The sequence below is a fragment of the Pinus tabuliformis genome, chromosome 4_1, assembly GCF_031772625.1.
Source record: "Pinus tabuliformis cultivar Carrire ecotype Pingquan chromosome 4_1, CPIR1, whole genome shotgun sequence".
NCBI classification, from domain to species: domain Eukaryota; kingdom Viridiplantae; phylum Streptophyta; class Pinopsida; order Pinales; family Pinaceae; genus Pinus; species Pinus tabuliformis.
In genome coordinates this window covers 351946328-351970010 of record NC_142303.1, presented here as the reverse complement: position 1 = coordinate 351970010, position 23683 = coordinate 351946328, and positions in this window count along the sequence as shown.

The window sequence follows — 23683 nt, the reverse complement described above, 5'->3', positions numbered from 1 at the left end:
GCTTGGTCCCTTGTTCGATTCCTCTCCCTTCTGATAGATCTTCTCATAAAGGAGGGCCTGATTACCAGCCAATGATGTAAGTTGTTAACAAGCGCGAGAGGAATCACCGATAATGATGATGACCCTCAAGGTACTGCAGTAAAATTCACGTGGTGTGAATAAGGGACATGGCATCGAACACCATGCAAAATCTTTCGATCGAAGGCCATTGATGGAAACCTGTCACTAGAAGTGAGAAACTTGCCATTGAGGCATGCAAGCTTCAAAGTACTGAAAGGGTTGTTCCTAGATTGACTTCTTGGATAATGAGCTGATGTCGACAAGAAGTGATCTGTCATAGGAGGGCCTTAGTGAATCCCACATCAATGACACAAAACAAAGCAAATGATTTTAATGGAGGTGAAAACAATTTGGTGATATAAGGTTCAGGGTGGCTGTCATGAAAGAATGGAGCGTGAATGTATTGCAGTGGGTGAGACATCGGTGAATTCTCTGAGCGACATCTCTTGAACATATCAGCGACACTGACATGATGGATCGGTAGCATTAACCCCAAATATGGATGGTATGACGGAACCATGGTGATGTGACCGGTGAATTGAACAACCCAACCCGACTCGGATGCGGAGTGAAAGTGTCATGTTCAAGAGCGACTTGCTACCAATAAAGTTTCTTCAAGTTTTCTTCCCAATTTTCCCCAGTCATTGCTAACTAGTACCTCTTTATTTTTGTCAAGCTTGAGGGGGATAACATATTCTTGTTCTATAGTTCGCCCTTCGGGCAAACCCATCGCTATGTTTTAACGAGCCTAGCGATAGTGAAACTTGTTCTTGTCTGTTATGGACAAGTTTGTCGCTATTCTGTTTTAACGAGTTTAACGAAAAGGATAACTCAGTCCTTTTCAATTTTAGAGTGTCTGAAAAGGGACGTAAAGAAAGCTCCAATGATCCTTTTTCGTCATATAATCCCTTGAGTCCGAAAAAGTATAAAACAATACAAAAGGGATGAATTTTCGGTACTTTTAACGAGCCGAACAAAACAAGCGCTCGATCTTTTTGTGTAATAATCCCTCAAGTCCAAAAAGATTAAAATCTAAAGGAGGGATAGCACTTCCGGTCCCTTTAACGAGCTAGAGAGGCCAATGGCTCGGCAATCTTTTCATATTTTACGAGTCAGTTGAAAAGACCTTAAAGGAGACTCGTTTTTTTGAGGAACGAGTGATAAATTCGGGTAGCAACTGATTCTAGGTAAGGTTTGGAATTTTCCAATCACGGCAGTGTCACAAGGATGGCTAACAGGATCACTCTTCACAGTTGTTCCTCAAAATGGTAAAAAATCAGATGGAGGTGAATGATCGGCCAAAACAAAGTGGAGTTGATGATGAGAACACGACCAAGACTTGAAAGGCTGATGGTAATACATTCACAATGGTTATTTACCGGAGAATGGTCCATTTTTTAATGAGCTTAAACTCTGGGGGAACATTTTCTCATTGCTTATGTTTATTTTTTAACGAGCTTGAATTCCGCATTAAAACTGCTCGATAAATCCAGTCGTATAATAAGGATGTGTCATATATAAAAACGACATTATTTCAAAGCTTTGCCCAACATCATTTCTTTATGCAAGTTAGGAAACAACCAATCCTATGAGTTTAAAGGGAAATGGTCACTCTTTGCTTGCACGCCAAAAGGTTTGCATGCCCCTAAGTATAGCGAAGTAGAGTTTCCAGGTTACCCCTCAATTTACAGACAAAACATTTGTTTTATCGGGAAAGGCCTACCTTTTCAGGTTACCCCTCAATTTGCAGACAAAACATTTGTTTTATCGGGAAATGCCTACCTTAACAGAGGTATCTTATTCCAGTCTAATCCCATTTTCCAAAATGGATGGGTGTGTCAGGCTACTCATATACTCTCCACGGAAACCCACCCTATACCCAAGGTTTTCCTGTCGAAACAGGCCAGGGTGCATGCCCCCTGGGTTTCAGTCATATCCTCTGAATCACTCGCGTTCATCAAGAGGACGGACTGGGGATTGATGAGACATTCCTTGTGTGAAAAGACCATTCAGGGTTGGTATATGACTATTTTCTATGTGTGAACAGGGGAATGAAAGCTGGTCTACGAGCTTGACCATTCTTCCTTCATGCGGAAAACACATTACTCTAAAGAGTGAGGAGACAATGGCTCCCATGCAATAAATATAGTCTTGTCCAAGGAGTAGATTATAATCCAGTAGATTATAATCCAGGGGTCCTTGGACTACCATTATGTTCATGTGAACGGTTTTCCTTCTCAATGTTATCGGCACATTGGGAAGGATCCCTAACGGTCGACTGGTTCCTTTGTCAAAGCGTGTTAGATTTCTCATCTCAAGCAAAAGCGATGGCGAACCAAGCGCTTTCCAAGTAGTTTAGGAAAGGATACTCACAGAAGCCCCTTCATCTATGATGGTACCGACCATGACCATTCTATATATTTGAGCAATGATTCGAAATGGTACACTAGCCGGTAAACAAGCTCTGCCTAGTAGATTCCAATCAAAGGAAACAACCAGGTTGCTTGGAGGTGGGACTGAATATATGGCCGGGTATGACTCTGATGAACTTCCTTCCTACCATAAAGGAACGAGTAGACTGCCCCCATGTTCATCGAAGTCTGTGCTTACGAAAAGAATTTGGACGGTGTCATCATTGTTCTCTTCGATGACTGTATCATCTGAAGATGGATCCTCTGAAGGCAGGACCGGGTCAACTGCCGCCTCCACCTTTTGACTTTCGTCTGGTGTGGATTCAGATGGTTTATCTTCAATGATAGATGCCTCGGCTGACCACAAGGGCGTGTCAGCCAGATTTTCAACTAGTGACGGACTCGGCAAGAGTTTCTTATATCCCGGAGGAAGTCGTAATGGTGAAACCGGACGGTCGTCCAAAACTCTTTTAGCCTCATCTAAGAAGGGACAACGGTGGACGACGTGATCACCTTCACACAATTTACAAGGAAAATTACATCTTCGTTTTTGTCCAGGGGCTTCACTTTCACTAGTTCACGGTGTACCTTCAACATGATCATCGGAGGTTGACGACACCGGATTGTGCAAACAGGGAGACCAGTGCTTTAAGATCCGAGGGATGCAAGGACAATCTCAATGATAGTGGTCTCCTTTGCAAATGACACATGGCGATTTAGGCCTGGTCAGTGTAGTGTGTGGATTTTCGCTAGACGATGCTTGGTTTCCCATTTTCGCCTTTGGCTCCTTCTTCTTCTTCTCTTTCTTCTTCTTCTGCTTCTTCTTCTCGGTTACTTGATTTTTGGCCTTACCATCTTCATCAAGTGAAGGGGAAGGAGGAGAGGAAGAATTGGACGAAGTAGAGGGTTGGGGGGTAACTTTGGTATCGTTTAGTTGCTAAGTTGATTGTTCAGGAATCACAGGGTTCTGAATGACAGAAGTTGAGAAGAGCCATACGGGCAAACCAATTGTCAATCTCGGAAGCGACAATGTGGCCATATGGGGTGCACCAACATTTCCCCAAGAGGAGAAGGGACTAGGATTTCCCCCAAGGGGAACTCCTTGGTTGGTGGGCTCCATTCTTCTCAACCTATGACCAACGTAGGAAAGGTGATATTTATTCCATTTAAAATAAATTTTAGACGCTTTGACACAACTTGTTTTTTCAATTTTTAAGAGTCGAGAAAAAACAAAAGATGACCCTAGTCGCCTTCGCTTTTTAATGAGCCTGAAGTGACAAGTGCTCAGATGGACCATTTTCTTTAAGGAGTCTGAAAAGGAACGAAAGGGACTGCTCTGGAAATCTAGATAGAGGGATTACCAAAATAATCACAAAACTACAGAATACCTTTTAGGGTAAGGCAATCAATCTTCCTGAATGCTGTGTTCAGTGCATTGCGATCGATAGGGCGGCAAACATGGTTTCCTATGGATAAAGGAGAAAGCCTATTGTGGTCTCTGAATATTTACTTGACGGTACGTGGGAGCACAAGTCCGTACTGGCACTTATCGTCTAGAGGTGGAGGAATCACCCAACCATCAATGAGAACAATAGTTACCTGGCTTAACGACACCGGAATACATCTCTAGCCTAGACTTTCTAGATGTTGTGCGTTAGGTTCCAAAGCGTTTTTAGATTCATTAAATTTATTTTACAGTTGATCTTGCTTAAGAAATTTTCCTTTCAAGTTCACCGTGTGATGTAGATGTACAATTCCTAAAATGCAATCTAAGATGATAAGCAGTCGTTTAATCTTCTTTTTGCAATGAAAATCCTAGCTACTAAGGAAAGAGAGATGGCGTTCTTTCAACATAGAGCAGAGAGAACACACTATATGCACTGTCCTAAATCAAACCAACAAACAATCTAAATGCAAATGCACGTGCATGTATTTGTTTTCAGCCTTCTTAATGTGTGAATGATAAAAAGAAAGCTAAGTGCAAATCCGAATTGTTTTTCAAAGCGACGTTACTAACAAGTTTCTTTTCAAGACAAAATGAGGACAATGACGACACTTTGTGATTTGGAAATGAAAACTTGCTTTCGGCACTTGAAAAACCACTAATTCAAATCAAATACAAGAGTAACAGTGTAATCAGCTATCAAGAACAATTAGATTCTCTTCTATGACTGAAAATGACACTTGCGACACTTTCAAAATAAGAAACGACAGTATGATTACGCTACTTCTTTGTAAAAGAGGACTGAAAATGGCTCAAAATACATAAAAACATTTATAGTCCTTTGCACAATAGAGATGGAATAATGGCAAGGAAGGGGGTTTCAACTGAGGTGTACTGACTATAGGCAGCAAAACTCTTGAATAAAGCTGAAAAGAGTGAACACAAAAAGAAAATCTAGGAGCAGGAAAGGCCTTGTCTGATCAACGCACCTGTAACACTGTGAACTGGAGATGCAGCTCACCTACTACACTCGGGAAGTGCGATGCATCTAGAATTCACAGAAGAGATAGTGCGCTACACCAGGGATGAGACTTTAACTAGGTTCCAAGTCACAGTTTGCAGCTCAGTTCAGGGATTTAGGCCAAGCAAGTGGTAATCAGTAAATCAATCACAGGGGTAGATCTAAAGAGGTTACTAGAGCCACCACAAGGGCAATTAGAGAGCTTGTAAATCGATTGTTCAGTTCATAAACAAAACCCGGAGATAGACTGAAGCATCATTGATCTACTTTGCACTTGCATAGCAAATGCAGTTCGAAGGCTCGCTGGCTTAACTTCAGGCTCCATCTGTAAGTTTATAATGTAAACAAATGTAGATAAACAAACAATCTATTCGTTCCCCAGTGGAGTCGCCATTTTGTTATCGGGAAAACTAGTTTCTATGCAGAGCTGCTAGTCCCACTAAGGCTGGTAGCTACCTTAGAAACAAACAAACTAAAACTACTTTCGTTTTCCTTTATGAGAAATAGATAAGAGGGGAATAAGGAGACCAACCTCTGTCTTGCACTTGGTTCCTTGTTCGATTCCTCTCCCTTCTGATAGATCTTTGCTACTAGCTTCCTTTTCTAGCCAGCTTCACAGAGCACTTGTAGAATCAAAGCAGCATAACACTATCCAAGTACATAGATCTATTATCATAAACAATATAGGACCAGATATATATTGACCACACAAATGCATATAACATCAATTGTACAAGAATGTGGAGGAAAACTTGAATAGCTTTATTGATAATCAAGAAAGAGAAAAGAGGATTACAACTAATTGTTCTGACCTAGCATAATCCTCTTAGCAAGAAATCCCTTCTTCACCTCATGAAAAGCTTAGATCACCCAACCTATTATATTGCACAAGGAAACCAGCAGCACTTCCTTACAAGATACAAAATTCCAGCCCCCTCGATCTCTGGGATGAGGGATCCATATATAGACGTTTGCAAGGGGGGTGAGTCAACTTTTGAGAGTTGATTAGTGTCCACTCTCTGATATTTCTTGATTCCACATGGAGATTGATGATCTCTTACTCATTCTTGGGCAAATGTAGAGAGGCAAGTGTCACAGGAGAAGTTTCTAGAAGATTCCTTGCTCCTCCACCTTGCAGATTGACCCTTCCATTTGTCCACTCTCGCCCATCGCACCCCATTGAAGGGATTCTCAAGATGCATTGCATGCATTGTGTGTATTTAGGTGGGATGCAGCGCACTTTGACCATGGAGCAGGTGAGATGGTCCAGTTTTGACCAGTTCTGAGCAGTTTTTCATGGAGAACTTTTGGGAGAAGATGTAATCAGTTGACCTTGTTCTTTAGAGGTTGGAACAACACTTTTAGGGACTTAAGAGCCCTTGGTTTATGGACATTTATGATTGGGGTTTGCAGTGCCCAAAAATGTCTATAACAATGATCCGTTTCCAACACCCTTTACAGTTGAGGTACTCAAAAATATGGGTGGGTAGGAAGCATACTCCTTCATAGATGAGTTCTCTGGGTACCATCAGATCAAGATCACGCCAGAAGATCAGAGCAAGACAACGTTCACTACCAAATGGGTTGTTTTCAGTATATAGTAGTGCCCTTTGGATTGAAGAATGCACTTGCGATATTTTCCCATATTGTGGTAGCCGTATTCAAGGAATTTATCCACAAATTCTTAGAAGCCAACCCGGATGACTGGACCGTATTTGGCTTGGTTAAGAAACATGTCACAAGCTTATGATTGATGCTGGATACCTGTCGATGACACCAAATTGTGCTCAACTTAAAAATGTGTACTTTCCTCATCCCTTTTGGGAACTTGTTGGGCAATGTGTTTTGTAAGCAAGGACTAATGGTGGATCCAGCAAAGCTCACTGTCATATTGAATCTGCAAGCGCCGTATAGTGTAAAGCAGATACGTGCTACATTGGGACACATGGGCTGCTATTGGAAGTTCATCAAAATCTACGCCCAGATTATGGATCTGATGGGGCAATTGCTGAAAAAGGATGTTATTTATTGCTAGAACGAGGAATTCAATAGAAGCCTAGAGATGCTTAAGGAGAAAATGGCTTCAGCCCCTATATTGGTCTTTCCAAAATGGGAACCCTAGATCTATCGCCAATAGAGCATGCCCTACCATCCGCAAGTGAATGGGACTGTTGAGGCATTCAACAAAATTCTGGAGACTGCACTGACAATCGTTTGCAATGTGCAATGAAATGACTAGGGAGGAAACATAGAACTATATGCAAAAAGCTGACAGGCCAGACACGTTTCATTTAGTTTATGGCAAGGAAGCTATTGCCTATGGAATATATTGTGCTGAGTTTGTGGATCCTATGAACAAGACCCAATTTCCCTTCATTGAATTAAAAAAAGGTAGCCTATATATACCTTTGAATTGGATCATTGCAATGCTAAACCAAGTAAGAATGTTAAGTAGCAAACAATGCTGCCCCTCCACCGCAAGTAGCCCAATATGACTTCCTAAAGGGACAAATCCAACTAGTCCCAATGGTGACAGGCCAGACACTGTTTCGTTAGTTTATGGCAAGGACGCTGTTATGCCTATGGAATATATTGTGCCTAGTCTGTGGATCACAGTGATCACAGGTGTGGAAGATCGCGAGACCCTGGAAGAGCATCTCGTACAGCTAGAAGAATTGGAGGAGGAATGATTTTTGGTTGGATTCCATCAACAAGTACAGAAACAGCACAAGAAAGCATGGCAGAATCACCATATTAAGGTGCGCACCTGCAAAGAGAGCAATCTAGTATTTCTTTATGACAGTAAGTTCGAAACATTCTTGGGAAAACTCTGCATGCACTAGTTGGGACCCTATGTCATCAAGGAAATCACCAATGGGGGTATGGTTCAGCTGGCTAAACTCAATGGAGACCCCTTCTTGGGAAGAGTGAATGGCAGTCACCTCAAGCTCTACATGGGCGGGCTGACCACCTGACTAACTGTTCAGAAGATAGTCTCACCACTCCACCTAGTTGGAAGAGAGCAAGGGACGATAAAGCAGCCTGGGGGATGGATGTGCGAGTACTACGGTATGTGTACATTTGACCATATGCAAGGGTCGTAGTCACACGAGAAGGCTCACACGGATGCACTGATAAAAGGAATGATGACCGTTAGATATGACAAGATGGCTACATCATGGCAAAAGGGAGCAGGTGGCGGGAAATTAAGAGAAATAGTATGAGTCAGATATGGAACGAATGGCTACAGATTCCACATGGGAAGGTTACACGAATGGGAATGAGCGACAATCACTACATTTGAATTTCCCATGACTTATAAAGTACTGAGGGGAGTCCACTAGGTGGCCTACATTTCAGAAACACAGATGGAGCTGTTCATTATCTATGCACAAGGTATGCACCTGAAGGTAGTAATCTGGCCAATAGAGAGGTAGGACTCTCTAAGGAGTATGTGGGTGACAACTGCAGGCATCCCACAGGCTGCAGCATCACCAGTAGGAGATGTACCGGAAACAAGGGAACATGAAGTAGAATTAGTCCAGAGGTCATCGCCTCACCTAGTGGAAAGTCAGCGCACTACAACATAACAACAAATAGACAGAGACCACATGTAGATATGTAGTTAATAAGTCATCTCTGATGTCCCTTGAAGATGGGATCTTGTGGAAAACGGCCAGGATCTTGCAAAATTGCAACACAAGCTGTAGCAGATAGTGCGAAGAGTAGGTACGAAGGTCAGAAGAAGTTGTGGTGGTACTAGGAGGTGGCTCCCCTGCTTGCACTAGAATCCTCGGAGGAGGTGTTCTGTGTTAACCGAACAGATAAGAATGAGAATTATTGATTGCGACATGTGGTAGAAACACTGAAGCAGAAGACGCGAAAGCATTGCAGAAGCCAAGGAAAGAGAAGCAGGACGATGAGCACCACTCAGAGGGAGGCAAACCGTGATGCTAAGGTAAAGCATCTAGCCGTACCGACAAGTGACTCAAGACAAGTCATGATGATTTTGTTGGGGCAATGTTGGGTAGTGGAGGTCTAGTGTAATGGTTTTGGGGTAGAAAGCCCAAGAGGTAGGATTAAAATATTGTAAAAACTCTGAAGTATGCGGAGCATGAACCATAATAGATTGAGTCAAAGGGCAGTCCACTCGAAAATAATAAAAATTAATGTAAATAGATTCTGCCCGCACAAGGATCGCGGTCCAGGGAAGGGTATAAATAGAATGTGGCTCTATGAGGGAAAGGCAGTTCTTATGAGGGATGAAATGTAATGTGTTCTTAAAGAAAATAGTATGAAAGCATCTGTAAATCTGAGTCGAGGGTTGGGTAGTAGGTAGAGGCTCTGTAGCTGTGTGTGTAGAGGCCTGGAATGTCTGCAGCTGTGTGTGTGGACCTCTACAGTTGAGTGCGTAGGGTAGATCTAGATGTATTGGTGGAGAATAATAATAAAGATAAGCTTACTTCTGTAAATTTTGCATTATCACTCATCTGTCTTTATGGTTTACCTTTCTATATTTGGTTAATGTAAATGTGATAAGTGTATGTGAATCTGGGTTTATTGTGTGTGCAAATCGATTATCTTGGTTAAATGTTTGCTTAAAGACCCAGTTGAATAGCTCTGAATCATAAGAGTAGAAGAGCGCAGTAATAAGAAAGATATAATCACTCTGGATCGGTGCAAGTACCAAACAGCACGAAGCTGTAAACCAGTGCGCGAACCTCCCAGATGACACCAAGACATCCCTAGGGTGCAGAAACCTAGCTCCAGCACCCTCCCCTGCTACCTCGGGTGAGACCTCAGTCTGCGCTCCATGGGTTGTTGCTAAAAGGGCTGGTAGCTGCAGGATTTGTTTAGCTAAATAACTGTTCCAAGCCTGGGTCAGGCCCATAGCAGCCAACAGGGAGCTAAAGATTCACCCCCTCTTGTTATAAATAAAACCCCATAACTCATGTAAAGGGATTTTGGGAATCAAGCTTTTGACTAGTATTAGGCTTAAAAGTAGCTTGGGGACATTGTGAAGAGGCTTGGATTCTCTGTAGCATGAAGCAAGTATACTTCTTTGGAGGAGCGTGTGTTCTTGACAGTAATTCTCCACTATTAGGGCTAGTGGTCGTCAATGGTGAGTCGATGAATAAAACTTTCAGTTATAATAATAAAATCAGATCTAGCACGCTTTCATGCATATGTTTCGAATATAGTAGAATTATTCTTATTGTATTTAAAATGTATGTTATTTAACTTACACTTATTCTTATGAACTATTATTTTTCATTTGTGTGAATCTTGTTGAGTGCGTGTTGTTGCATTAACTGACCATTTAACATGTGGACTATTCTGCATCTTAGCTTGTGATGTCATTTCACTTGTTTTTTCCTTTCAAGCTTCGTACTATTACAGGGTTCCAAGGGGTGCACTTCCTTCTCACTTTGTGTGTTGGAACCTTCATACATCACACTTGACTCTCTGCAGGGTCATACACTTTCTCTCGCCCAAAGTTATCAGACTTCCCTCTGCGTGTTTTTGTAGTTAAGGCATAACATTACTGCCCATTTATTAGACTCCTACTCCAAGTGCTGTGAGGTCTAGTTGGGAGTTAATATTGGGGAGATCCCCTGAATGTTGGCAGGTCTAGCACCATCAACATTTCAGGTGCTAGAAGGAGGCCTAGATGACAAGTTGAGCCCTCAAAATCTATTTTGAATTTTGCACTCATTTAGTGGCTTCTCCCACAATCATAAGCCCGACATGTTTTTCTAGACACACAAATTTGAAAGTACTGGGGAGAATTATCGATGACTTGTCCAATTTTAAATTCAATTGCAAGGGTGAAACAACCTTATTTGTGAAATGACACAATTTCTTAATTTCTGCATAAAGCACAACGTCCACTGTGAGGATGTTGGTTGTAGGTTGTTCATTATGAAGTTTGAAGGGCACATACGAGAATGGTGTAACACATTGCCTAATGACAACATTCACTCTTCCGAACAAATTTTCATAGTCATGTCGTTCTTTCAATTTCTATGATGGTAAAGCCCTTAGTAAGAAAATTTTAAACTTGTGAGAAGCACCTGATAAATGCATTCAAGATTTTCACGATTGTTTCATCCATTATTTCTTTGAATTTCCTGAAGATGAAGTTGATTGGTATTTCTTGGTAGACAGATTTCTATATCTTGTTCACATTTCAAAAAATACGCACCAGTTATAATCTTTTGAGTTTCGCTCAACATAGTTTGGTGTTAGAGATTATAAATTTGTGATGGACAAGGTTGGTTTTCCAAGAGACTCTTTGTTCTCCTCTAATCAAATAGCTGTAGTTTCATAGGCCAAGGTAGGAGAAGTTGAAAATTCCTGTGTTTATCTACCACCGTGTTTTCCCACCTCATATACTGATAATTCCAGCACAGGTTTGGATTGTCAATTTGATTATTATGATGAAGTGTTATCTCCTTTTCCTCCATCCTTTGGTCCCTCTGATCCTCTGGATTGTGATGTGTTGTATTCACGTGTTTCAAATAACCCTTGTGATTCTCATGAGGATCAAGTGTCGGATGGAGTTGGTGTTGAGAAGCCAACTTGCGATATCATTCACGATGATTATGTGGGGGATCCCATAGCTGAAAAACAATCTACGATGAAGAGTGATTATGTTCCTTTCGCACCTTTCCTTCATCATCCTCACATTTCCCACGATTCTATCCTTTCAGTAGAATCTAGTAAAAATTTAGTTTATGATGACATTAATACTTTTGATCATTCATAGAACACGTGGTATGCCATTTTTTCATTCAGATGTGGAGAGGATGAATATTCTACTCTTGATCTTACTAGTCTCTTGTCTCATCTTTCTAAAAACTTCGAGGGTGAAATGTATCATTTTTCATCTTCCCCTCTTTCTGATTCATCATATCATGAGGATGAATTCATCTGTGATCTTAAAGTTTCTAATTGTGGCTATTGTGACCTCTTCATTGATTCATTCGGTCACAATTTTGATTTTTTTACTGCTAACCTTTCCCAGCCACGAATCTGTGACGATCTACTTTCTTATGAGTTGGAACTTTGACAAGTTATCCAAGAACTTCAACCCGATCTAAAGGTTATGTAAGGTTCTTGTAGTCTCGAGGTTAGTTCCACTTCTCATTAGAATAGTGTTCAATCTTCTGCGACTCATCATTCTATCGCACATATTAAAAAATAATCTGTCTTACAATTTTCAGACCCTCCATCTGTATTACAATATCCTATCTCTCAATCATTAGAGGAATCATACGTGATGAGAATTGTTGAAAAATGAAAATTCTATTCTTTCTTCATGTTCACTCGCCTTTGCAGTTCGAAAGTTTGTGCTTGTATGTTTGTAACTCGTAGTGTGTCGAGACACCATGATATAATCGCAGAATGTCTTACATGCACTTTTCATTGTTACTTTTATATGTATATAATCAAACTTTGAATATTTTGGTTTGCATTGTCCTATATTTATTATTTACTGATTTTCTTGTACATCTTTCTTGACATGCATTCCCTCACCAACATAGGCCAACCAATGCACCCGTGGCTGAATTAGAAGTATCATTTCAAGTGAGTTTGGCCTATGCTCTATTTGGTTCAGGAGTATGAGTAGTTTTTCTTTTATTTATTTTCCTTTGATTTGCTTTACTTTGTTTTTCTTTCACTTTGCTTCTTTCCTTTTGTTTGTTTTCTTTTCAGTCATAGGTTAGCTTCCGCATGAGACTATGTTTGGTTTCTCAGACAAGCTCGATGAAATCTAGGAGGAAGTTTTACTTCTATCAATGCTTGGTTATTGGTCTATTCCCACTCTTTATGTGAATCTTTCATTTCTTTTAGTCGAACATACTTTGACGGAAAATACATTATTTTCAGAGAGAGTCATGGTGAAATCATGATCCTTACACTTTTAACTAGTACCAACTAGTCTAATAAGCCTTGTATTTTTGGTTAACCCTTGTCAACTAAGTTGAGTAGAGTAAGGAAGGGAGGAAAACCTTAACAAATATGTCATAGCTGTAAATAAATATCCTTATCTGAAGGGACAACATATTTTGATCTCAATAAGACGAGATCCTCTTCTGCCCCACGAAATAAATAATTCCTATACATAGTTCTTTGAGAAAATAAAAATGAAATAAAGGGAAAAAGAAGAGGCAATATTCTTGCATAGATAGGTGTAGTAAGAAACTGCATCATGGTATTTTCCAGGCTCATAGGTACTGGAGAAATTCTTGTCTTCCTGAAGTGACTCAACCAGAGTACTATCCAGGCCTACTGGTAGTGAAGAAACAGCATCTATTAAAAATAAGTCTTTGACTATTTATTTTACTTGTGCGTCTATCTACTCCTCATCCTCAATCGAAACAAAGCAGTTTGACTTGCCTTGTTATGTGTGCTGGCGATAAAGAGGATGTTAGTGACTATATATTTAATTCAAGCTAAGTGAAGAAGTTGTGATAATCAATGAATTGAACAATACTTTTGGAAGAGTTAGACCTATTTTGCATGAGACAAGATCCATATAGAGATATGGAGTTTTACTAGTGTGTCAATAGTGTTGTAGCAGCTACAACCACCCTCCAAATTTTTGCCTATGCTTCAATTTTGGAGCCTTCCTTCTTATCCACATGTGCTCATCTTGCACTAATCTAGATTTTCATGTTTCGACTGAGACTTTTGTTTTTCATTTGTGCTTGTGATTTCTTGTTTTTTCACTTATCTTATCTTTCTAAGTCACAAGCTAATGCCCCAACTTACTCTCACAACAAATTTGGGATTTCCTCCAGAAACCACGTAATCCTTGAGGGAAAGCAACATTGATGATAGGAATTGTACATTCATGACCATCAATCATATTTGAGATCTAAAACTATCAGTTATGGAAGTCAACACAGAAACTCCATAAACCCTCACTAAGCTCAGAAACTGCGTAGTGCACACTAAGCCAGAAAGTTTCCCAATTCCCTATAACTATGCAATCTTTCCTAGCAGTGTGCATGGAAAGTTTCCTCCCAGAAAATAATGAAAAATAAATGGAAAAAAATCCCTAGGATGTAGGGATCTATTATTAGTTTCACGAAGATGGCACATTTCTATTTTTAGAAGTTTTCACCAAGTGTAACTTTTGTACTTGATCTCAGGCATGCATGTCATAAAACCTCATTTGCTCAAATCTAGTTAAATGATACCACTAGAGCTCATTTTATCATTCTATATTGGAGATCTAGCATTCCTGAAGAGATCAAGCAACCTTCGATGGGGTCAACATCGCTTTTTCTAGTGAGTTTTTATTTTATGGCCTTTTGCTACATTTTTTGTTGCTTTTTGTCATTTCTCTTATGTGAGTGTTGTTTTGCTTATTTCTCTTCATGGTTTATCATGTTTCCACTTGTTTTACATTGTAGAAGTGTTTTTTCAAGTTATCACTTTACTTTCACAAGATTCGCATCAGTTTCCCAGTTTTTGCTTTAATGGTCGTCGTTGCGGTGACTCTCCTCACATACTTGATTTTCCTTCCATTTGATCAGTTTTTTCACTTGATATATCATGATTCATTCACACTTAGTCAGACATGCACTCAATATTGCACCATCAATTAGATTTTCTCATTTTTCACACTTCCACAAGGCATATATGTATTTCCCTTGGCCATATTTTTCCTTTCCCAATTGTGCACTACACAATATGAGGCTCAAGCTAGAAGCTTGGCCTTTGGAAATGTGTAATGTGCAGTACATGTTGAACCCAACTGTGCACTACATAGTTCCACGGGTTAGCCTATCACCTTGGCCACTAAGATTGTGCAATGAACAATCCCTTCCAATCACTGCCAAGGTTGGAACTGCACATTCCAGATTCCCAAGGCTCAAGATTCATCATTGGCTACTGAGATTGCACATTGTGTGGTTCCCACAGGTAACCAGTCCATCTTTCCAATGAAAATTGTGAAATCATTCTCTCCAATTTCTCGACTTGCTCCTTGATCATTCTTTGAAGATATATTTTCTAAAGCTAATGTTTCCTTTCCATGAGTATCCTTTTTGTCCCACAAGTACAATACTTGTGAAGCACTTCTCTCCAGCAATCATTGTTACCATGGAACCAAAGAGCTTTTCTTCAAAAGATACTACTGAAAGTAGTACTGGGGAAGAAGCTGACACTCAATATTTTATATGTGGACACTCAATATTTTATAGAAAATGAATCAAAACTAACATGGCAATGGTTCTAGTAGTAGTAGTAGAAGGAAATAACCCAGTACAAGATAAGGGAAATAGAAAGTCTACAGAGAGTATAGAGTGGGAAAAAAGTTTAAATATGAAAGAGAATGCAATATTCATGCACGAAACATTTTTAGCAAAAAAAAAGGAAGCAAAGGATATAAAGAGTATAGCTAAGGAAGAGAGAGAATAAGAACTTTCGGGAAGAAAAACTGGGGGCGCAGAAAGCAGAACAAGAATTGGGGGGAGAATGGGAATACAAGAGGAATGAACAAGAGGAGAAATCGAAGTAGGAAGAAGAATAAAGACAAGGTGCAGTGTCATGAGAAACAACATCGATTCAAGTTGAAGAGAAACAAAAAAACCAACCAGGTGCTAGGGGGAGAGAAAATAGATGCAAAATCGATAGGTTGCTCAGTAAATTGAATAGTTCATTGAAGTTGGAGAGATGGAGTTGGAACCAAAAATGCATGATGAAGATGTTGACCTAATTTCTAGTGCACCACATGTCACCGTTTAGTCTCCACCAGCCCTAGTTGTAGAGTTAGCTTGGAGCAAGGAAGGGAACATAATTCCTCTTAATGATGATCCCATAATGGATGAGTATAATCTATCATATAATGAACTTTAGAAGAGGATTGTACAAGTGTGGAGAGAGTATTTTCCATATTGTCATGCATCACGTCCATTCATTAGAGAAAGGGTGATAATGGAAGGCACCAACAGGAATCAAAATGCCATTAGAAGCCAACTTGGCCTTCGTGGGTGGAATAAGATCAAACACTCAATGTTTGACAACTAAGAGTAAGAAATTGATACATAATCTACAGGTTTCCTAGCAAGAGATAAAATAGATCCACTGAGTAGAGAAAAATGCATGTTCCACACAAGTCTGCTTGGGGGAAATGAGAGAAATGATACTTGATGAGGTATTAAGAGTTGAACAGATTGTGCGCGACCTCTATGAGGAGCTCATGACCATACATAATGCACTTGTCCACCTGCATAGCTTGGAGCAATAAAGCAAATAATTTGTCAAGACTCTTAGAAAGGTACAAACTACCATCATCACCATGCAATAATGGAGAATGTGATACAAAGGGGCACCATTTACTTTCTTAAAGAAGATGAAGCCACAGGCAGAATTGGCAAAAGAAAAAATAAGAATGTTGATTCGAAACAACAAGCAACTTGCCTCATCCATTGGAAACATTCATGCTGCATATGTATGGTTGTAAAACAAATTGTAATTCATGGTGAGAACCCAAAAAAAACCATCATTCATCTCACTCACAAAAGCTAAATGAAAACACCAATACAGGTAGGAGATTGAAGAGTACTTAGAGTAGTTGAGATAGGTTTCCACCAAGGAGGATTTAGAGTTGAAAAGACAAAGCATACATAACTACATTGGTGGTCCCGCCCATATCATAATGATGTTGCTCCTAGTCGAGAAAGAAGCTAGGACTGGTTCCAAATCATTGTACCTGGATGCTATGTATGCTAGATTCTACTTCTAGCCTGACACCATCATGCAATTTGTGGATGTCATCCCACACTATCAAGATTAGCATCGACACATGATTGAGAAGCATCATGTAGAAGTTGTTGAGCTAGAGTGTTCCCAAACTCAAGCATCATATTGTCTTGTCTTGTTAGGATGTCAAGTTGTCACTACCCTTATTTTCCCTATATGGGTATGAGTGTAAAATGGAATATCATTTGTAATTATGTTATAAGTGAAATTCCAAGTGCCAATATTAGAATATGAAGAGTCTTCATGTAATGTAATGTCATTTTTTAAGGAAGTTGAAGAGACATGAGAGTGGTCCAAATGTAAAGGGAGTTGAAGAGTCACCCCCTCTTGTTATAAATAGAACCCCATAACTCATGTAAAGGGATTTTGGGAGCCAATCATTTGGCTAGGCTTAGGATTATTTTGAAGAGCCTTGGCTTCTTTGTAGCATAAATCGAGTATAATTCTTTAGAGGAGAAGTTATTCTTGATTGTAATGTTCCACTATTGGAGCTACTGGTCATTAATGTTGTATGTGTGAATGAAACTTTCAGTTATAATAATAAAATCAAAGCCAGCATGCATTCATGCACATTTGTGAATATAGTAGGACCATTCTTGTTGTATTTTCAATGTATGTTATTTAAATTATGCCTATGTTTATGAACTATTTCGTTTTCATTTGTATGAATCTTGTTGAATGAATCTTGTTGCATTAACTCATCACTTTAACTTGTGGACTATTCCGCATCTATGCTTGTGATGTCATTTCACTTGTGTGTTACTTTCAAGTTGCATACTATTACAGGCTTCAAAGGGCCACACTTCCTTCTCGTTTCTTCTATTGGAACCTTCATGCATCACACTTAACTCTTCACAACGTCACACACTTTCTCTTACCCAAAGTTATCATACTTCCCTTTGCGCATTTTCGCAGTTAGGGCATAAAATTACCACCCACTTTTGAGACTCTTACTCCAAAGTATGTGAGTTCTAGTTGGGACTTCATATCTGGGAGATCCCCTCAATGTTGGCATGTACAAAACCATCAATAGATGCCTATTATGGTCTTGTTACTACATGGTGGAGGTCCTTTTGTTTGGTTTTGATCATAAATGTTATATTTATCTCTTGATGTAAAGGTCCATGATGTAATAATTGTAAAATTCATTCATATTTGGACTATTGTGGGTCAAGTTAATTATATTTTGGGCATTTGATGTAATTTTGAATCAAATATGTAACCCCAATTTGTTGGGTGATTAATGTAAGCATGACTCCATGATGATAGGAAAGGTCATATTTGGTTGAGTCATAGAGTCATGTACTTCCTTGAAAATCTTCCAGAAGATTCAACATATGCTAAGAGGGGGCATGGTAAATGTTCATATTTAGTAGATCAGAGCTACAGTGATCCTCTTTACAAAGGGAGCAATAAGTCTTCATTTAACATTTATCAACCCTTTTTCCTTGATGCAAAAGGGGGAGAGTAACTTGGTGTTTGGAAAAGAATGCTTGGTGAGAAGCTAGGTATGCCTACAAATGTGTTTATATGTATCTAAAGGTAGTGGGGACAAAAAACCAAAGTGGTTGCCAACAAGTCCAAAGGGGGAGATTATTGGCATTATTACTAATGTGTTGTCCTTGATGGAAACCTACATGATAAAGATGTCAACATGATGATTCTACAGTGTGACAGAGAGAATGGAAAAATCTTGTACTTAATTTCAGCCTACTTGATAAAGATGTCAGCATGATGGTTATGCAGATACTACAGGTGATATGGCAAAGGAATATTAATTTAGAGACACACATATGTTAAATTTGAAGTTTAGGAAAGTATACATGGGTCCTGTTTAAATAAGTCACGTACATATGTAGGTATGATGAAGAGAAGTCACGTACAGTTTGTGCACTATGGTATTATGAATACCAAGGGTCTTTACCATGGTATTGGCCCATACTAATGAGCACAACAACAGATATTTGATTATGTCAATGAATACCATCAACATTAATAAGGGATTCACCTAAGGTATTGGATAAGGTCTGTGTTCTATAAGGAGATGGAGATCAAAGTGTTAGGTGTGCATGTGATGGATTATTTATGAATGAATTGATTTGAAATAGGAGTGCACCAGGGAGCATGGATATGGACCAGATATAATAGATATGAAATTACCACATATTAAATAATCTCTTTATGGTTTGATAGATGTACGATGATGATATTATGATGTGTGTCTATAACATTTTTCATGCCAAAAAAATTTTTTGACAGATGTTGTGTTGCAATGAATATATGTCTCAATGATTAAAGATATGTATGAGGGGTTGACATTAAGAAGTCGTGCACATGTATGGATCGTCTAATATGTAGTCACGTATATATTCTATAGTATGGAAATATTTATATGCATGTGGTGAATGATAAGTGTCTATGTATGCAGATGTACTTCACAAGAGTCACGTACATATACTAGGGTTTTGTAGTATGAGTTGTTAATAATGTCTGATAAGTTATATTATTTTTGCTATTGTCTATCGATCATGTCTCTCTCATGATAATATATGTTTCATAGCTCCAATAGGGTTGAATTGGTTATGGAATTATATGTTAATTAAATATGATGCTACTATGTGATGATATGTATCTGGGTGAGTGCTTTGTGATGGGTTCAATATGTGATTCAATGATCGATTTAGTGTGACAATGATTTGGACTCAATTTTTCAGAATTATGAGATTTGTACATAGGTCCTATTAAGGAGAATCACATACATGCATGGGTATAACTCAAAACATTAGCGTATATATATTCTGACAGATGGATGATCAAGGTTTTGAGTGGTAGCAATTGATTTTTGTGATGGGTAACAATGTTTGACTTGACTTATTGATGAGTAGTTGTGCACTATCTATCTTGGTTGCGCTTGATATAGTTGTATTGAATGATTAAGATTGCTTTGATGATTTAGTTGGTTCAATGATTGGTAGTTTGATACAATGATTGGTTTCAATATTGTTATCTACTATTGGGCTTAAAAGAGGGTAGTTGGTCCAGTTTAAAAACATGATGAAAAGTGGCCTATAGGTTTGATGTTTTGGATCAAGTGGATCTAGTATGAAATAATGTGAAATGCGGTCCACAAAGGTGTTGAGAGTTGGAGCCTTCAATCAAGAAGTCGAATATTCCTTCCAATGTTAGCTATTGAATCAAATCAAGGGGTTAGAACTCCCTTCCAGTGGGTTCTGGTAAATGAGATATGGGCGTTAAGGTTTTGTTCCATTGGTTGTTGGAGAATGAGTGAACATTATAGCCTTCTACAGGTGGGTTCATGCGTAATGGTATGAGTTTGTTCCAGTAAAAGATTGCAAGATTCTAGTACAAAGATGATGACAGCAGTGGTTTTCTCCCACATTGGGTTTCCATCTAAAAATCTGGGTGTCCTCATGTGTTGATGTGTTTCTTATGTGTGATGGTTTATTTTTTTCTTAGTTGTCATTGTTACTGTTTAATTAATGGTTAATAAAGTAATAACATACTAGTTAAAGTAGAACAAATGATGAAATATATGAAAAGTTAGCTAACTAGATATATGTTGTTTTCCTTCATCATAGTTGTGTACATATGCTAGTTCAACCAATAATAATAATGTATAGAAATATGAATAAGAAATTTAAGGTTTTAAGTAAAGTTTAAAATACTTATTCAGCCCCCTGCCTCTCAGTATTTTTCCTAACAATTAGCAACACCTCCAATTATGCAAGTGGTTCCTTTTTCTCTAGAGGACTCTGGTCTCCAATGTTGAAGATGAACTCAACCTCTTATTTATTATAAGCTTTCCATATCAAGAGTGAAAGTAATATTCAATGACCTTGATTCATCAAGGTGTGCTTTCTTAAAAATTTATCTAGGTTTTTCAAACCCTATGACTATCTGATCTCCCACAAGTGTTATAAATCTTCTTTTCTCAACTCCCCCTATTTCTAGAGAAACTTTATTTAATCTAGCCGATTTAATCATTTCTAGAGTTTGCAACTTCAATACAGTACTTCTGTTAATGAAGAAATTACAATATTAATCAAATAATTTATTTCAGGTCTCTTATAGTTTTACAAAACCCTAATATTATTAGCTCTTCAACAATGTCATAACTTCTTATCACAATTTCTTCTAGCTATTGACAATACTTTCATATCAACCTTCAAATGTCTTGACACTATTCCTGATTTTGACTCTAGACTGCTTCTAGATTCAACATGAAATTCCTTGTTTAGGACTCAATTTGGTTTCATATACACTCATACTCAATGTTAAATATTTTCAAGGTAATGTATTACTTCTACAACTAGAAATGATATCCCTACACATAGGCTTGTACATAGACTTCAAAGCAACATTACCTTGTCTTACCTCAAGATTTAAGATCATCAAATTTATTGCAAATTTCTCCTTACTAAAGTCAATATGGATAGGACATTGAATGATCTATGGAGATCCATGCCTTTGTATGGATCTAATGATAAATAAATAATTCAAGACTTCCATAGAACCTTTTCTATAAATAATATTTAATTTAAATCATTCTTCACATGTATTGTATTAAGAAATAGTTTAGCATTACAATTTATGAATTCAGTAAAATACAAGGCATCAAACACATGAATCACGAGAGTGACTTGTATACTTAATCTTCCTTTTATCAGACTTCGCATAGAAAGAGCATTATGCTGGAGTTTGGTTCTTTATCTCAAACCTTCTTATCTTGTTGGCTTTTTGATGGAGATACTAAGGAACTAAATCTTCTTTGATTTACTTTGTGGCCTAGATCAAAGTTCCTTCAGTCTTCTAATATATGAACTTAGTTCATAAACCTAAGGCTTCAACCTTCTTCATTTAATTAAGAGCTTCATTGGCAAATTGATTGAGATATCTGAGACTATTTTAGGTCACCTCCTCAAAATAGCTCTTCATATCTTTCATTTGAGGTATCTTTGCCTTCTTGTAGTAGACTCGAGATTATTTTTGTACCTTCTCAAATAAAATTAGTCTTTATCCCTCTTTTAGAGTTTCAGATTAGATATTCTGATATAGTGAATCTCAATCTTAGAAAGTTGATCAATAAATTTTGTTTAGCCTTCAAAGGCATCATATTTTTTTCTATCCAAGAGGATCATGATATGAAATAGGTCTTCTAGAGACAATCTCAAATAAGTCTCCATACCTTTTGGTAGTCAACTTTTAACTTATGTTTTCCACCTTTCAGATTCTACTAGGTGTATGGCCTAGTCTAAGGTTCTTCGAGCCTCCTCAGATTTCTTGGATTCCTGTAACCAATCATTTAGTACCTTGACACAAGCTTCAATCTTTTATCAAAATTTAGGCTTGTGGTCTTAGATTTGATCACAGAGGTATAATTTTCCATCCTTTTATAGATATCATCCTCATTTCGTACATACTCATTCATTTTCATAACTAGGATTGGGGCTTCTAGGGCTACTAACAAAACACGCCCAAGAGGTTAAATTAAAGTAGAAATGGATTCTTTGAGGTTTACCTTTCACCTCAACTTTAGTACCATGTTGATTTTTGAAAAGTATTGTATATAATAATTACTTATAATGATATTAACTTCAAAATATTTCATATTCACATTAATGATTAAGAAATTACATAGAAGATATTCAACAATATATTGTAGGATCATAAAGACACAACTAAACAACAAACATAAGATATTTTATCCTGGAAAAACACACATGGGAGAAAACCTCGACAACCTTTTCTTGATATAACTAGTAACCCTAGTCACATGTGATAAAACAACCCTTTAGGCAAGTCAATCTTCTGTCCAAACAATTTTGTTTGGTTTGGTCAAGAGGTCTACTCTCAATTTCATTATACTTTATAATTTGGCATCATGTCTAGAATTCAACTTTCTTCCGATAATATATATACCTTAGATAAATCTTATGCATCAAGGATACTTTACTTTTCCCCATAAAACTTCTTCTAGTAGAGGAACTTGACCTCCCTTTTTATCCTTTGCTAATGTATAGAGGATCCAAATTGGTTTCTAGGAGGAGAGATAAATGACACATATATATAGTGATCATGATGAAAAGGTCGGTGTCTATTTAGCTCGAAGCCAACTTGGCCTTGGGAGGGCCAACTTGATATATTTGGAGCCAAAATCCAAATTTCAAAATTTCAAAAATCATTTCTTTTGAAACTGACATGAAGAACATGCCTTTTATTTATTTTCATATATTTCATGGGCTATAATATTAATCATGAAGATCTATTGTAGCTACAAAATTCAACATGTGATAGATACCCTGTTATCACTCATAAATATCCACTTGGATGTGAAAGAAAAGTTCCTGAGCTAACCTTTTCAAACCATGCTTGTAGATTGAAGGCTAGCTACTTCAGTCCATAGAGGGATCTCTCTGACAGATTAATAACCAAATGTTTAGAAACTAATTGTCTCCAAAGAATGCCGAGATATTAAGTAAGGTGTTATCAAAATAGTGTTTGGTTGGGTACGGTTGTCGAAATATCAACTATGAGAAATGGAGTAAAATCTAAGTGTTTATAAGGATTATTTCTGACTAATAAAATGCTCCAAGAAACTAAGGCAGGGTAAATGATATCCATCTTTAAATATTGTTGTAGTATGAATGTGGAAAAAGGATTAACAATCCATCACATTTGAAGCATCTAACAATGAATGAATTTTGAATGTAACTTTAGAGAAAAGGTGAGTATTTAACTTTATGAAATGGAGCATATAACAAAGGATGAGTTCCACAACATTTACTTTCAGCTTAAATACTTAGAATATTTACAAATAAATGAAAAAATGAGAAGGTAATCACATACACATAAAAAAGGAAAGAAACCTTAAAAAATCATCATCATGAATCCTTTTTATGAAAGAAATATGTAATTTTGTGCTTGATATGATTAATAATTAGAAAATAT